Here is an 18,320-nt window from a genome sequence, read left to right as displayed (position 1 = left end):
CAGCACACGGAACTCCCTCGGCTCGCCACCCCTGCCCTCTGGTCATGGGGGATGGCATCCCATGAGCATCAGTCCAGCCTCTTTCCCTTCCCTCTCAGAGGAACTGTGTAGCCCTCGTGTCCAGAACTCAAGCCACTTCTCTATACCTTGCAGTAGCCACCACATACCATCATATAGACTTGGTCCCACTGCAGCTGGCTCCTTCTTTTACACCCTAAGAGAACCTTCCCTGAAGTTTCCTCTTCTTCACTGACAACATTATTGAAAAGATGAGTCTACATGCTCTTCTGGATTATAAAATAATCCAATAAGATTTCAGTTGCTTAAGCCTGTAACCCAGGTGGTGAAATCAGTTCTTCTTGAAGTGTAATTGAAAAAAGATATCTAATTGATTCCAAAATGAAGAGTGGCAATGAAGGTGCCTCAGTGAAGAGCCAGCCTGTAGAGGAAAAGAGGAAAAGTGAACTCTGCTTGAATCAACATGAAAAGTTTGCGCAGACTGGATCTAACTCCGTCTCTACATTCCCTAGGCTTACACTTACTCCCCCAATCTTCATAAATTACACAAACCAAAAGCCCAAAACCCTAGTCAAATCCCTCCTCCATCTTCATGCCTTAAAAGGAAAAACTTCAAAAGGTAAAAACTCCAGGAACAGCAGTAATCAAAGGGCACGACCCCGACATGACTTTACAATGAAGTGGAGAATCTTTAAGGAATCAGGCCCCAATTTGAGCTATAAGGTCCAAAAGTTGAGAATGATGTCATAATTCTGATAAAGTTAGTTTCAAAGGTTCCAGTCTTTTAAGGACTACTCAACTTCACAAAGAAAATCCTAGCCTGTGACCACTGAAAATGCCTCCAATGCAATAGTTTTACAAGTAAAAGTATGGAGTTCCATGAATAATGCAGAGTATAGAGTATACTGATCTGTAATCAAGTCATCAAACTATGGAAAAGAAAGCCAAAACTTGTGCCCTGAACTTCCACTTCTAATGAGGATATGGTAGGTCACAGCGAATGCTCCTGCTCTCAAAACTTTTCTTAAGGAATAAATTACAAAAATCATTTTAAAGCATTGGAGAGCAGTGGAATTAAAAAGGACTAAATGAACTAAAATTCCAGAGAGAGAAAAGTGTATGATTGATACCCACTTTTCCCTGGAAGCATCTTCCAGGTCTAGATAGAAGTCTGATGATCAGACGTGGGCCAGGTAGAGGATGTTGCTGGGGAAAGAGAAAGAGAAAAGCTGTTAGTGGTGGTGTAGGGCTAGGGTGATAAATCATACTACAGGTGAGGGGTCTGAAATGCATAGCTGATTTCATCCACAAGACGCTCGCTCACCTTTTTGGCTGAGTGGTCAGGGAGATGGAGCCTAGAGAGCTAGGCAGAAAGTTTTTGAAAAGGAGAATAAAATTACCATGAATGTTGAGGTGATTAGGATCAAAGATCTCCTGAGGGAAGGGGTTTGAAAAGAGAACGGACAGAAGATGAAAGCCTATGGTGAATTGACAGCAGGAACTCTAGCTACTTGTCAAATTGTGGTGTTGCCTCTAGGCTGAGAATCAAGGTTCAGCCACTGGCAAAAACCGGCTGCTGGGAAACAGAAAAATCAGCAAGGATTTTGATGTTCAAGCGGGACAAAATTAGAGACTGGAGGGCACCACACATGTAACCATTCTATCCATCAAGACATTTGCCAAGTTATGATTGATCAGACTCAATCTGCCTCTGTGAGAGGCTGGAAAATCTTTGTTTCCTCAGTTCTGACAAGCTGTGGGTGACTCAGCTTTGCCCTTGAGAGGCTTAAGTTCAGCTCTCTGCACTCCTGACCCCCTCACTCTCAGCCCTCATAGAGCTCAATCCCTGATTAGAGTTTGGAAACTGACCTCCTCTCTCAATATACTTTCACAGTATTTTAGATACAATATCCAGCTTACAGAAAAATCACGAGGTGTATGAAAAGAAAGACCATATGCTATGGGCCTTCCCAGAGCAGACTACCCCTGCCCCCGTGTCCTCCACCCGCCTCTTGTTTGTAAAAATCTGTAGCCTCCTAGGTCTTCCCTGAGTTCCAAAGAGTAAATTTAATCAGAGAAGTGAGAAAATGTAGAAAGAAGGGAAAACAGTCAAATAAGACAAAATAATAGTTTAGCCATTAAACAAAGTCAAGGACCTCTAGTTCTTCCTCAAGAACTATAGATAATCTTCTGAGCTGTGTTCTTTGAGCTGTTTTGCAGATACTGAAACCCCCACCAGGTGGAGGAAGTTAACTGTCTGCTGTCCACAGACACGTAGACCCCAGACCAGTTGGAACCAGAAGGTTGATGATGTTGACTCCCAATTACCTCAGCACCAGCCAATCAGAAGAATGTTCACAAGCTGATCACACACCTAGCAACCCCTTCTCCCTCATCTCATCTTTAAAAACCTTTCCCTGAAAGCCTTCGGGGTCTTTTAAGCACTAGCTGCCCTGGACTTCTTGACTGGTGTCTGCAATAAACGCTGCACTTTCCTTCACCACAACCCGGTGTCAGGAGATTGGCTTTACTGCATGTGGGCAAGCAGACCCACATTTGGTTCAGTAACAATAGCAGACAATTACTTTAAAAATAAGTATGATTAATATGTACAAGACAACAGAGGAAATGAGAGGCAACATACATGAAATGATAGCAATTTGCAATTGAGAACTGCAATTTGTTTTTTCAAATAATGGGTATGGCAGAACTGAAAAATACAAAATCCAAAGTTAAGAATACAATGAAGAGTTGTTACAACAGACTGCACACAGAAAACACACAGAATTAATGAACTGAAAGGTGCTAAATAAAAAATATGCAAATTGAAGGATAGAGATCAAAAAGTAAGAAAATTTATTTTAAAACTTGAGAGATAGGTGTAACATATTCAAAAGACCTAAATTAATATAATTGAATTACCAGAAAGAGAGGAGGGAAAATGAGACAGGAGCAATATTCAAAGAGATAATGACTGAGAATGGCCCAAATTGATGAAAGACATCAACCCGCATGTTCAAGAAGTTCAGCAAACTTTGAGCTAAACAAATACAAATAAAACTACATGTAGGCATGTTATCAATGTCAGACTGCTGAAAATCAAAGACAGAAAGAGAATCTTAAAAGCAGCCAAAGAAGTAACACATTACCTTCAAACAAGTCAAGATAAGACTAACAGTAATTTCTCAAAAGAAATGATAAAAGCAAAAAGGAGGGAGGGGACTTATAACGTTAAATGCATGTATTAGAAGAAGGCAAGCTGAAAAGTCAAAGATTTAAGTTTCCATCACAAGAACCTAGAAAGAAAAATCAAATCTCACTTAAGAAGGAATATAATAAGAAAGCTAAGGGCAGAGCTTTAATAAAAATTTTGTAATCCAATTAAAATATCAACAAAGCCAACAGTTAGTTCTTTGAAATGATAAGTCCCAGCAATATAGAACAAGAATGAAACACAAATGGCCAAATAAGAAAAAATGAGCTAAAACTATAAATCCTACTAACATTAAAAAGATATTATGAACGAATTTACTCCAAAAAATTTGACAATTTGGATGACATCAAATTTCTCAAAAAATACAACCAATTCTAACAGAAGAATAAATAAAAACTATAGATAGTATGATGTATATTAAATATGTATCTTGTATAGATGCAAAAATAAAGAAATTAAAAAATATATATTTATTTTATATATAACATATGCATATTTACAGCAGTGGTAATTTTATTTATCAAGTTGTATGTTACATCCCTAGTACTTATTTATCTGGAAGTTTGTACCCTTTGACTGCCTTTATCCAATTTCTCCTCCCTCCATGCTCTGCCACTGGTAACCACAAATCTGGTCTCTTTTTCTGTGAGTTTGTTTGTTTTTGAAGTATAACTGACCTAAAACACTACGTTAGTTCCTGTTCTACAACATAGTGATTTGGTATCTCTATGCATTTCAAAATGATCAACATGATAAGTCTAGTTACCATCTGTCACCATACAAAGATATTACCTAGTTCTTGACTGTATTCCCCACACTGTACCTTTTATCCCCATGACTCATTTATTTTGCAACTAGAACTCTGTACCTCTTAATCTCCCTCACCTATTACTTTCCTCTCCCCATTGCCCTCCCCTGTGACAACCACCTGTTTGCTCTCTGTAACTCTGTTTCTGTTTTGCTATGTTTGTTCATTTGTTTGTTTTTTAGATTCCACACATAAGTTAAATCATACAGTATTTGTCTTTCTCTGTCTGATTTATTTCACTTAGCATAATACCTTCCAGGTCCATCCAGGTCCAACCCAATATATATATATATTGAGTTGACCAGAAAATTTATTCAGGTTTTTCTGTGTCTTCCTATTCTGCTATCTTGGCTGCTCTCTGTATTTTAAAGACTCTTGATCACACTGCCAGATTGCTTTTCTGAAAAAAACATACTAAAGTACACTCACACAAAGAGATGAGAGAGGGCCTAGGTCAAGACTGATGGATGAATGGATGGATTGGTTGATTGCTTACTTAAATAATAATAACGTGCATTTGTAGAGCCCTTTGCACTTTATAAGTAACATTCATGGTCTCATTTCTAAGAGAGGTGTTAACAGCTCTAACATATGAATAAGGAAACTGAGACAGGAAGAGGTATGATGTGCTAAAGGCACTAATGCAAGTCAGCAGTGTCCAGTAGTTGCTGAAAATCTCCCTCAATGACAGTAGCAAAACAAGCACAGTACGTGCACGAACAGGGCCCGAATAGCTCCTCCACACTCTGGGGTGCAGGGTCCTGCTCGGGCTCCAGAACTGTACCAACGTCATCAGGGCCTTGGTCTCTGTCCAGTTAAGGCAGGTCACAAACTGCAGACATGTCCTTTTTTCTCTTAGTGCCTCTTCTAATACATGAAGCCTGCTTCTCGTCCAAGCTGCCTGAGTGTACTGCCAACGTTTGGGATTGCTCCAGCTGATTTATGGTTTCTGTGCATCTTAGGTCAAATTCCTGACAGAAAGAATCTAATTGTAAGCAAGGGCTGTGCCTGTTGGGTTAGATTTCACCCATTGTTCTATGGGGTAGGAAGGATGGGGTCATAAGGTACATTGAGTGAACTGCCTGACACGTCCACCCAGGGTTGCCTGGGATATTATGGACCGAGAGGGTGAATAAAAATTGGTTTCTAAAGTTTTCTAAAGAGGTTAGTCTTGAATTGCATAGACTGACGGATTTGGTACTTGGGCTATAGGGTGGGAAAGTAGGATCATCAGGAAATCAAACCAGGAGCCAAAATTGAGGAGGGTTCAGATCTTACACATGAAAAGAAAACTCAGGTAAAACCACTTTAAAGAGAAAAGTAGTTTATTTGTAAAGATTTGCAAAGCATCCCAGATATACAAGGACTGGCTTATTAATTTTAAAAAAAGCAAGATTAGATATAAAAAAAGAAGTCATCCCCATAGATAAAGAAGAGCTTTAAAGAAACAAGAGAATACCTCATCCAATGTTATATCAATAAATTTTAACACTGGAGGAAATGGATGCTTTTCTGGTCAAATATAAAAATAAAAATTTACCCAGGAAGAATTACAATTGTTAAATAGTCTATAAAAGTTCTATAATTGAAAAAAAAAAAACCTGATGGTTTTACAGCTGAATTCAATCACTCAAACAAATATTTATTAAACTCCTGCCATAGGCCACTTCTATTCTAGACACTAGAGATAGAGCAATAAGCAAAATTAAATCCTTTGTCTTGTATCATTTATAATACAGTCAGAGAAAACAGGGCAGGAAGAATGGATGCACACCGTGGCAGATGGTTGTAAAGGCTAGAAGGAAGGCAGACATCACGGGGGGCACAGATGCTAGAGGAAGTGCTAGTCGCATCAGCTTTCCAGGACCGTTTGCACGTTGACACCCATCTGCTAGCTAAACGAAGTGACAGAGGGAGCGGTGTAGGCCTCTGAGGAAGGGATTCCTATGTTATCCAAACACAGCAAAGAATTTGCAGCAACATGGATGGGCCTAGAGATTCTCATATTGAATGAAGTAAGTCAGAGAAGGAAATATTGTATGATATCACTTATATGCTGAATCTTAAAAAAAAAAGATACAAATGAACTTATCTACAAAACAGAAACAGACTCTCAGATGTAGAGGACAAACTTATGGTTACCAGGGGGGAAGGGTGTGGTGGAGGGGGAGAATAGCTAGGGAGTTTGGGACTGACATATACAAACTGCTATATTTTAAATAGATAACCAACAAGGACCTACTGTATAGCACAGGGAACTCTGCTCAGTATTACATAACAACCTAAATGGGAAAAGAATTTGAAAAAGAATAGATATGTGTATATGTGTAACTGAAAAAAGAATGTACTACAATCTTAGGGGGGAAAATCACTAAATTGTATACTTTAAAATGGGGGGATTTTATGGTATGTGAATTATATCTCAATAAAGCTGTTATTTTGAAAAGAAAAGAAAAGAATTCCAATGTTATCTAACTCTTCCAGACCATAGACAAAAGTGGAAATCTCCTCAACTTGTTTTATGAGGCCAACATGACACCAAAATGTGATAAAGAGGATTCCAAAGAGAAAACAAAATACCTAGGAACCTCATTCTGAATATGGCAGCTCAGGCAACAGCAGAGCCAAGCTCTGTGGGAGGCAAAGTGGGACGACTGGGGGTCACTCCCTGGGTGGGTCTCAATGAACTCGACCCTGAAGGAATCCAACCTAGCACCCTCTGCACTGGAAAAGCCATCAATCAGATCAACACACAGACAATCTGATGATTTAAATTTCAATGACAGAGAAGGATTATTGATTGCTGAATCCTTATTGAAGGATCATTAAGATCATTAGAAGCAAAGAACACTGCATGCTACAAAAGCTGAGACATGGAAACAACCTAAATGTCAACAGATGAATGGATAAAGGAGATGTAGTACATATATACAATGGAGTACTACTCAGCCATAAAAAAGAATGAAATAATGCCATTTGCAGCAACATGGATGGACCTAGAGATCCATCCTGAGTGAAGTTAAGTCAGAAAAAGACAAATATCATATGATATCACTTATATGTGCAATCTAAAAACATGATACAAATGAACTTATTTATAAAACAAAAATAGACTCATAAACAGAAAACAAACTTATGGTTACCAAAGGGGACAGGTAGGGGAGGGACAAATTAGGAGTTTGGAGTTAAAATATACACACTCCTAAATATAAAATAGATATATTTATCTATTTTATAAGAACCTACTATATAGCTCAGGGAACTATACTCAATATCTTGTAATAACCTCTAATAGAAAAGAATCTGTAAAAGAATATATATATATATATATATATATATATGTAACTGAGTCACTTTGCTGTCTACCTGAAACATTGTAAATCAACCATACTTCAATTAAAAATAAAAAAGAACACTGCATGCAGTAGTGCCCCCAGCAGTTGGCAAAGGAGAGCCATGACAAAAGGAGCTTCACTCTTGCATCTAACGAGGTTTCCGCACACTTCCTTTGTTAAATAAGTGACTGAGGATTATAGAGTAAAGGTCTCTCCATTTTTCCCAATGCAGCCATAAACCTGGAAAACTTCTAGAAAATATAGTCATTAGCTCTAACTATATGGTTTTCAAAATTCATCTTTAAACACTCATTTTATTTTTCAAAAGGCAAAATTGAACTCGAGCAGGAAGCATAGTCTGAGCTGTGGGGTTGCCCTCATGCACTGTGGGCTACACATCCATAATCCACACATGTTCCAGCGGTGGAATTTATCTTCTGCCTTCACCCCATCTTACGTGTCACTTCTGGCTCCAACCTGTCCATCTCCCAGGTCCAGGGGAGTGGGAATAAGCCACAGCAATGCCACAGTTACTCCTTGCTCCGTACCAACTCCATTCGTCCACTTTTTAGTAGTACAACAAAAACTAAGCAGCTCAATTAAATCTGAATGCAATGATCATGCTTCATTCTGCACTTTGCATCAAAACCAAACAGAATTCTTGTGGGCTCTTTTCCTGTACAATCTTCCTAAATGTCCAGACCAGCTTTTCAAGTTCTAATGAAACAAATCCAGGCTAATACTGTTTGCTAAAAATTAGAGATGAATGCAAGAATGTTACTAGCAGCTTTAAAACAGCCCCAAACTGGAAACAACCCAAATGTACATCAAGACAAAGGATAAATCTGAGACTTCCCTGGTGGCGCAGTGGATAAAACTCTGCATTCCCAATGCAGGGGTCCCAGGTTCGATCCCTGGTCAGGGAACTAGATTCCACATGCATGCCGTAACTAGGAGTTTGCATGCCGCAACTAAGGAGCTGACGAGTCACAACTAAGGAGCCCGTGAGCTGCAACTAAGGAGCTCACCTGCAGCAACTAAGATCCGACGCAACCAAATAAATAAATAAAAAGGATAAATCTATTCTGGAATATTCAGACAATGGAGTATGGCATAATATGTTTGTCAGTTCAGGCTAATAACAAAACACAGCAGACTGGGAGGCTTAAACAGCAAACATTTGTTTCTCACAGTTCTGGAGGCTAGAAGTCCAAAATCAAGATGCCAGCAGGTCCTGTGACTGGTGAGATTCCACTTCCTGGTTTGCAGATGGCTGACTCCTCACCGTGTCCTCACATGGTGGAGAGAGAGCAAGAGCTCTGGTCCCTTCATCTCCTTATGGGGGCACTAACCCCATTCAGGAGGGCTCCACCCTTATCACCTAATTAATCACCTCCCAGAGGCCCCTCCTCCTCATACCATCACACTGGGGATTTCGGCTTTGACATATGAGTTTTGGGGGGATACAAATATGGACTAAGAATGCTGCCTGCCACATCAGTAAACAAAGGATGTCGCAGCCATCAGCAATTGAAGCCACCCACAACAGTGAGCCCTGAGGGAACTCAGGATGGAAACAGGAATGCCCACCATCTAGGAGTCATCAGACTGCAGCCACCCCCAATGGGGTGCAGCTTGAGGAAACTCAGGATGAGAAAGCACAGGTTACTGGCCCCAGACAGCTGAGGTGCATCTCAAAGGAACGATTTCAGTAAGCCCAGACTCTTGCATCCTCCCATATAGAGAAAAGTGCTAAATTCCTTAACTTGAGATGTCTGGTTTTCTTTCTGGGGGCTGGCAAAGCTCATATCTTGCTCTGGCCAGCAGATAGGGACATGCATGTTGTCGGTATGCGAAAATGCATGGGGCCGCATGCTCGATGATCAGGGAAATAAGAAACAACACATAAATGAGCTCACCAGGACTTTAGACATTCCCCTGTAGGCCTCTTAATACAGCCAAAATTAAAATGCCATTTGGGGAAGTTTTGTGGCCTCCAGCACTGTTAGGATTCCCATAGCACTTGAACATCAGGATCATAAAACACTGGGACTAGCCAATTCGGGAGATCACAGGATCCGAGAGCCTCAGTTTGCAGATTCATAAGCTGAGGCTCTGAGGTGTCTGTGGATCCACAAATGTTATCTGGGAAAGTAACGCCTCGGATCAGTGGGACTCAGCCCGAGCTGCACAGCAGAAATGCTTTGAAACATTGACACCCAGGCTCAACCTCAACCTGATTCCATCCTAGTCTCTGATGTTGAGGCCCCGCAGCAGTGGTATCACCAGCTCCCCAGGTGAGTGTGATGAGAAAACCGATGCATCACATTCTTACAGCCTGAACTTCGGCTCCTTTCAAATCCATCTGCCAGCCCCTTTGCAGAGCCCTGCGCCGTGGAGGGGTGAGTTTTGTTGGAGTGAGCATTGTGGGAAGTGGAAGAGCTCCACCCACATGGGGGCCCTGCCTCCCAGAGGCTCCTGACCGGGGCGGGGGCGGGGCATCACGATCCCAGCCCCACGGGGTCTGCAGCCCGTCACCAGCGGCCCTGCAGCAGGAGGACAGCTTCTCTGCTCCGTGTCCAAGGTTTCCTCTCACCTCCTTCCATCCCACATCCAGTGCGATGCCAGTTACATAACCCGAGAAGCTGTTTTCTTAAAGTTCAAAGTCGAAATGGATCTGGCACAGCAGGAAATTCTGGATAAATTTAGTCAAGATTGCAGATCTCTCCACAGAGGCACGGCGCTGACTCGGCTGTGCTGCGCATCCTGACACCCAGAATTCCCAGGCTGGAGCGTCACACCTAAACATCCGACTTCAGCCAAAACCCAGCAGTTACGCAGCCCCTGGGCCATGTCTCCCGCTCCCGGGAGGGATGAGCTGGCATTGCCACTGCACGCCATCTCTGGGTTTAGCCACCGGGAGAGATTCCCAGGCCAGGGGTAGCTTCCCTGGGAGGGACCTGCTGGCTGGACCTCTCCTGACTGGCTCAGGGTCCTCACCCCGGACGGGGTTAGGGACTCTGCCGTGAGACCCCTGTGGAGTCTGGTCTCTGGGTTGGGCTGGAGACCCCTTGGAAGCCCCTGCAGAGCCTCCCTGCTCCTGGGGTCCTGAGAGCGACACCCACCTGGCAGGTGGCCCAGAGTCCTCACAGGCTCTTCCACGGAGCCAGGAGGGAGCCGGGCCTGGAGGAGTCGCCCTGGTGCCTCCCCGGCTCATCCTAGCTCCCTGGGAAACCAGGGCAGGTGAGACAGTGCGTCCTTGACTCCTGGCCACCTCTCTGCAGCCCTCCCCTCTTGATGACCTCAGGGAGGGAGGGCTCAGGTAATTCTCCCAGTCCAGTCCCAGCACACCCCATCCTGTGGTGGCATCATTAGAAAACTCAAGGCCTGTTGACTGCACGATGAATGTACAGTGGGCTCTCGGTGGTGAAATTCCAGGTATTCACCTCCTCAAGGAGCTTCTCTAAAGCATCCTCCATCCTCCATCCCCCATCCCCCACTAAGCTCTTTCCACAGGTAGAGACATTTGACCCCTCACATACATCCCTCCTCTCTCAGAGTCACCCCTGAGACCCCTCTACTTGGCCTGCTGGCCTTGAGGGGTTTTTAAAAATTAAAAACTACTATTCCTTTAACACTTGATCTAAGAAAAATGACGGAACAGTTAAAAATCACACAACTGGGGCTTCCCTGGTGGCGCAGTGGTTGAGAGTCCGCCTGCCAATGCTGGGGACGCAGGTTCATGCCCTGGTCCGGGAGAATCCCACATGCCGCGGAGCGGCTGGGCCCGTGAGCCATGGCCACTGGGCCTGCGCATCCGGAGCCTGTGCTCTGCAGCAGGAGAGGCCACAGCAGTGAGAGGCCCGCGTACCGCAAAAAAAAAAAAAAAAAAAAAAAAATCACACAACTATCTCATTAGGTGGCCCTAAATTTAAAACATTCAAAATACTGGCATCCAGTTCTAGTTTTTGTTTTTTGGGGGGTTTTCTGGGCCACTTAATTCCCCAACCAGGGATCGAACCCACGCCCCCTACAGTGGCAGTGCAGAGTCTTAACCACTGGACCGCCATTTATTTATTTTAAATGGAGGGAAATTTATCGTTAAATTCTAAACTAAGTTCATTTCAATGCCTTTTTAAAATTAAGCATTTACTACCTAAACTTCTTAAGATATGCATCTCTTTAAGTCAAACTCCATGCTAAAATACAGATTCACACAAAATTGGGTTGCAATTACCAACTTTGTAAAATGATTTGTATGAAAATTTCTCTCCCTAGGGTTTGTGATTCTTTATGGCAATTAAAAATATAGATTTTATCTATATGCACATTGAGGCAACAGAACCTATATGTAAATCAATGAATAATACCATATTAAAATTCCTTAATATATGAAGCAGCATCTTGATTCTAAATAGATCTGTAAATCACTAAGACTACACTCAGATCGATATTGAAGTAATGGAAAAGGAACCTTCCAGTAGCTAATGCCACCGAATCAGGGGCTAGTACCATTACAGAAATGAATTTAGCCCCATGGAAGAAATCTTTTACGGGTGGATTTTTATGCTTTGGGCACACAATTGTTCAGCACACTTTTTTATTCCACGAAACACGTACTGTCTTCCAGAACATTCTGGCTGCTCCTACCACCTCCTCATCTGTGCACCCTTCTCCTCACCACCATCTGGCAGGCATTTCTGTGTAGCATGTGTGAACACACATCTCGCTAACCGCCCACTGATTTCCAGTCCCGTGGCCCCTGCACACTCAGCTCTGTTGCCTTGTCTGCAGCATTTGTCGCTGCTGGTGACACTCCCTTCCCGGGAGGTAGGGTTCCCTGTCCCCTTCCTCTCGGACCCACTTCCTACACAAGAACAGCTCACCACATAGAAACCCCATAGCCCGTCACTGGTCTTTCCTTTCACTCTGAAGGTCCATCCTCATTCACGCCCCCAGCTTCCACCATTACCAGGACACTCCATGCCCTCCCGGACCACTCTCCTGGCTCCACTCCCCAGGAATATCTCCCCAGCTCTCTCCGGGGCACCTACCTCACACCCAGCATGGCCAAAACTCAGCTCAGATGTCCCCAGAAATCTTGAAACTAGTTTCTGGTTCCTGGTTCCTCGTCTCCACTTCAATGTGTCTGTCACATGTGCACTCACACCCCACCCCCCAAGATAAAGACTGCCCTAAGCAGGGGTGGCCAAGCTTTTTCTCTACAGAGGGCCACAGAGTAAATAACTTAAGCTTTGCTGGGTGTGCAGTGTCTGTCACAACCACTCAGCTCTGCCACCACAGCTTGAAAAGAGCCCTGGAAAATACGTAAGCAAATATCTGTAGCTGCATCCCAATAAAACTTTATTTATAAAAACAAGCAGCAGGCTAGATGTGACCAACGGGCCACAGTTTACTGAGCCATGCCCTAAAATACACCAACAGTTATTAACAGTTATCAATGGTTATCAACGCATGTTGGACTTCTAGGAGGTTTTGGTAATCTTTATAGTGTTCTATATGTTCCAACTGTGCTATTATGAACATGCACATCACATTTACAATCAAAAGTAGGATTTAAGTTGATGTCAGTAGCAAATGGCTGATAACTTGATCAGCTGTACTGATTGATGTTTACTCCCCAGTTGCAGGGAACCAGTATTGTGGATCCCAAACACTGGTTTGTTTCTTTGTTTTATTTTTTGTTTGTTTTCTTAATAAGATGAAGCTATTTTTTTTCTTTTTTCTTTCTTTTTTTTTTTTTTTATTTATTGGCTGAGCCATGTGGCTTGTGGGATATTAGTTCTCCAATCAGGGAATGAACCCGGGCCCTCAGCAGTGAAAGCCCGGAGTCCTAACCACTGGACCACCAGGGAATTCCCCCAAACACTGTTTTACAAGTAGCCTGGGATTAAACAGGTCATACTTGGCTTGTTTGAAGCTCTAACATAAAGATTTTTATTTCTTTCACTTCTTGTCTTTAATCTGTGCAGACACTTGCTCTCTCTCTCTCTCTCTCTCTCTCTCTCTCTCACACACACACACACACACACACACACACACACACACACGCAGTGATTCTCCCGGGGAAGTGAATGAAATTCTCTTTTCCAGTACATTTCCCTCAAATGACTTTCTTGTCTCATTGACAGTGTATAAGTCCAAGAAAAAGAGTTATTTCTTATACTATAAACTCAATAGGGATGGAAAAATGAGACAGACTGAGATGTTTTTTCTCCTCTCCATGGTCTGTTCTATTTCGCACAGCACTGATCAAAGTCCTGCCCGCAGAATTCAGGGGTGGCCACGCCCCCAGTGGCACCTGGGGCCAGAGAGAACTGAAGCTTCTCCCCCAACGTTCCACCGACACATGTACAAAGCAACTTGCTACTCATCCTGTCACTGGTGCTTTCACTTTCAACCATTGCTCCCTGCAAGTCATTGTGTTCACATATAAAGTTTAAACAAATCCTTTGAAACAGTGGACATTTTTATTAAATTAAATGAGTGAAGTAAAATTCCAAAACTGCTCAAGAGGTCAGATCCCCGACCCCAGTCATGTGGTGCTCCCTCCTCTGTGGGTCCGCCTCCCCCCGGGGTAGGGGTGCGAGCCCCTGGGTACCAGGATGTAGCAGCTATCCCAGCTTTCCTGACAGGCTGTGAACACATCAAAGGCAACATTGTTCCTCAAAAGAGGTTAAGAATTAGTGAATTAAACTGACTCTCTAGAGCCCACCAACCATGCTCAATGTCACTGCACTCGCTGAATAGAACACAGACCTATGTGTCACTTCTGCACCTGGCTTTATTACCATGGCAATCCAGGTCATAGCTCTAGATTGGGGCTTCTCAACCTGGGCACCGCTGGAATTTGGGTTCAGATCATTCTTTGTGGTAGAGGTCTGCCCTGTCCATTGCAGGGTGTTTAGCAGCATCCCTGGCCTCCACCTCTGAGATGCCAAGAGCAGCCCCCCAGTTGTAACAACCAAAAATACCTCCAGACATTGCCAAATGCCCCTGGGTGGGAGGAATCATCCCCACTGAAAATAACTGGTGTATGTTGATCAAACCCACCCTGAGAGCATGAAAGCTCTTGTATTTAGTGACGGATGTCTTATTTTTAGGGAATCACCTTTCTTTATACAATACCTGTTCCACCACCACCAGTGAGAGGCCAGGGAAGCCTGACTCATGGGCTTCCTTGTGAGGTCTTCCAATGGTAAATGATTGCACATCATATTGTGACCATGAAGTGTCCTCCCCCTATGAGATGATGCACAGACCTGCCATTGGTCCACTGTGGACTGAACTCGGTTTGCCAGGAGTGGTGATAGAGTATCCTAATCATCTCATTTTCTCACCTGCAACCCATTGAATTGATGGCTCAAATTGATAAGGTTTTCCATGATAACCCAAGAACAAACACGGTAAATTATAAGCCTGGGTTGAACTCTGAGCCGCTATTCTGCTTTGCTTGGCTTGCCAAGGGTCTACAAATGTTCTAACTACAGGCAGACCCCAGAGATATGGCAGGTTCAGTTCCAGACCACTGCAACAGCGAATATGGCAATAAAGTGAGTCACAGGAATGTTTTGGTTTCCCAGTGCTTATAAAAGTTATGTTCACACTCTTCTGTAGTCTATTGAGTGTGTGATAGCATCATGTCTAAAAAAGAAAATGCACATACCTTAATTAAAAATAATGCTATTGGGAAAATGGCATTAATAGACCTGCTCAACACAGGGTTGCCACAAAGCTTCAATTTGTAAAAAACACAGTGTCTGTGAACTGCAATAAAGCAAAACACAATAAAAAAAATATGCCTATAGTTTCTAACACATAAAAATTAGAAAATGTCTCACAAAATTCCAGATTTCAGGCTGTCCTTAAAAAGTGGAAAATTGGTCATGCTTGCCTTACATACAGCAATGCAGTAGTAGAGGTGGGCGGCTCCTGCCCCTTTGCACCCAGCATGCCTTTTCTAGATGCCACATATATGTGTTAATAACAATATTTATTTTTCTCTTTCTGGCTTACTTCAGTCTCTGTGACAGACTCTAGGTCCATCCACATCTCTACAAATGACCCAATTTCATTCCTTTTTATGGCTGAGTAATATTCCATTGTATATATGTACCACATCTTCTTTATCCATTCATCTATCATTGGACATTTAGGTTGTTTCCATGTCCTGGCTATTGTAAATAGAGCTGCAATGAACATTGAGGTACGTGTGTCTTTTTGAATTATAGTTTTCTCAGGGCTTATGCCCAGTAGTGGGATTGCTGGGTCATATGGTAGTTCTATTTTTAGTTTTTTAAGGAACCTCCATACTGTTCTCCATGATGGCTGTATCAATTTACATTCCCACCAACAGTGCAAGAGGTATTTCTCCACACCCTCTCCAGCATTTATTGTTTCTAGATTTTTTTGATGTTGAGCAGAATAAAGAAAAAAGAGTGAAAAGAATTGAAGACAGCCTAAGAGACTTCTGGGACAACACTAAATGCACCAACATTCGAATTATAGGGGTCCCGGAAGAAGAAGAGAAAAAGAAAGGGTCTGAGAAAATATTTGAAGAGAATAGAGTGGAAAACTTCTCTAACATGGCATTGGAAATAGTCACCCAAGTCCAGGAAGTGCAGGGAGTCCCATACAGGATAAACCCTAGGAGAAACACACCAAGACACACATTAATCAAACTAACAAAAATTAAATCAAAGAAAAAATAGTAAAAGCAGCAAGGGGAAAGCAAAAAATAACATACAAAGGAATCTCCATAAGGTTATCAGCTGATTTTTCAGCAGAAACTCTGCAAGCCAGAAGGGAATGGCAGGATATACTTAAAGTGATGAGAGAGAAAAACCTACAACCAAGATTACTCTACCCAGCAAGGATCTCATTCAGATTCAAAGGAGAAATCAAAAGCTTTTCAGACAAGCAAAAGCTAAGAGAATTCAGCACCACAAAACCAGCTTTACAACAAATGTTGAAGGAACTCTTTAGGCAGGAAACACAGAAGAAAAGGACACACAAAAACAAGCCCAAAACAATTAAGAAAATGGTAATAGTTAATTATATTTAAATTTTGGCCTTTGAGAATTTAGTTGAGGAGGACACGTGCAGTTCTATTGTCGCAAATAATGGTTACTTGAAAGTTCCATGTTTCAATTTAGCCCAATCCCAAATACTCTGAGAAAATAAATTCTAAGGTGTCAACAGCAGACCTCTGGTCCTCGGAGACATCTCCAAATGGATTTTCCCCTATGTGATGCTCTAGGTGGTGCAGGATGGGTGGGGCTGCCCACTCATCTCTGCAGCTGTCAAAATCTCTGCCCAGAGTGTCTGGTTCCCGGAACCCTCATGACCACCAACGCACGCACTCAAGAGCTGCACTTTTGAGAAGAAAGCCCTGCATCTTCGGTTAAGTAAGTGACGTGTGCTGGTGGGCTGGGGGCTCTCATTGCAGCAGGAGGGGCTCGGGTCAGAAGGCAGGGAGACATTCCCAGGCAGGTGTCCGTCTTCACCCCGGGGGAGCACACAGACGCGCACAGGGAGGGTTGGGGGGCGAGGCAGGACTGTTTGACGCCAGGGGACCTCTGACCCCACCATTTCATCATCCCATGGCTATAGGCGGCTTTCCAACCCATTCTTCCTTGCTTTCTAGATTGTTCCAATACATCTGTCTCCACCCTCAGCCTCTTCTTTGCAGTGTTTTATATGCACTATTTTCCATTCAGGAGCAGAAATTTGAATAATCATCCATAATTTATGCCGTGCATGGAATGTTTATGTAATTCTCTTTGATTTTTTTTAAGACCAGAAGCAACTGGCATGTAGCCAAGATGAGAACGGCCACTGAGTGTTTCTAGACAAGCCCGGATGACACACATACCACACACCCAAACCACATCATACATACACACACACGCACCGTGGCTCTGCCCTCCATGGGAGCCCATACTCTGCTGTGGCCTAGAGTTAGTGGGCGGGTGGGTGGAGCGGTGCAAAGAGATAGAAAACTGATTTTAAGCCCCACTCACTGTGGGCGCCTGGCATCACTTATTCATTGCCTCTTTCCATGGTATTTTTTAAATTGCCCTATTACAAGTCAACTCACTTTTTGGCAACAACTAAGTAGGCAAATTATACGTCCATTACAGTCTTTGTAAATCCCCTCTTGCACACACTAGGTGCTTTATTTCATTCCTGTCATTTGTGGCATCACTATTAGCACAGCTCAGATGAACCAGATAGCAGTTCTCTGAAACATAAGGCATCTTTTGGTTAATGTGTCATATCTGTCTTATCTTTCAATTTAACCTGTCAAATTACGAATCCACCTTTAAAGTGTCAAAGAGAATGAAACTTAACCCAGGATTTCTTAAAGCGCCGTCCTCAGAATCATCTGGAGTGTGTTTTAGAAATGAAGAGCTCTGGGCTTTACCCCCAGACCCACAGAATTAGTGTCTCTAGAATCAAAAAAGCAAGTCTGCATTTTTCGAAAGTGCTCCAGGGATTCTTCATACTGAGCAAAAGCTGAGAAGTGCAGCCTTAAAGCTGGACTCCGATGGTGACCAGCTGCAGGGTCTGTGTGTGCCGGGGGCTCAGAGTGGGGACAGTAGCAGGCACTTTGCACTCAGGCACTGTGGAGTTCACCCCCAGCTGTCCTGGACAGGCGATGTGCCCTCTCTCAGCCTGGCTCTCCCCATCTCTAAAACGGGGACCACAGCACTGGTCAGTCTTCTGCTTTTTAGCTCTTCTGGAGCCCTGGACAGACATAGCCACCAACTGGGGTGTTTTAGAACAGCTGGAGTCCATCACCTGATGGGATTTCACCCAGCTTCCAGCTTCCTCTTTTGGAGGGGACCTTGATCTCCCTGCTCCCAGGGTGCCCGGCTCCCCACACTCCCCCCACCCCGTCCCGTCTGAGAACCAGGCGTCA

Source organism: Pseudorca crassidens, chromosome 3 (genome assembly GCF_039906515.1).
Source record: "Pseudorca crassidens isolate mPseCra1 chromosome 3, mPseCra1.hap1, whole genome shotgun sequence".
NCBI classification, from domain to species: domain Eukaryota; kingdom Metazoa; phylum Chordata; class Mammalia; order Artiodactyla; family Delphinidae; genus Pseudorca; species Pseudorca crassidens.
Note: the sequence above shows the minus strand (reverse complement) of the source record.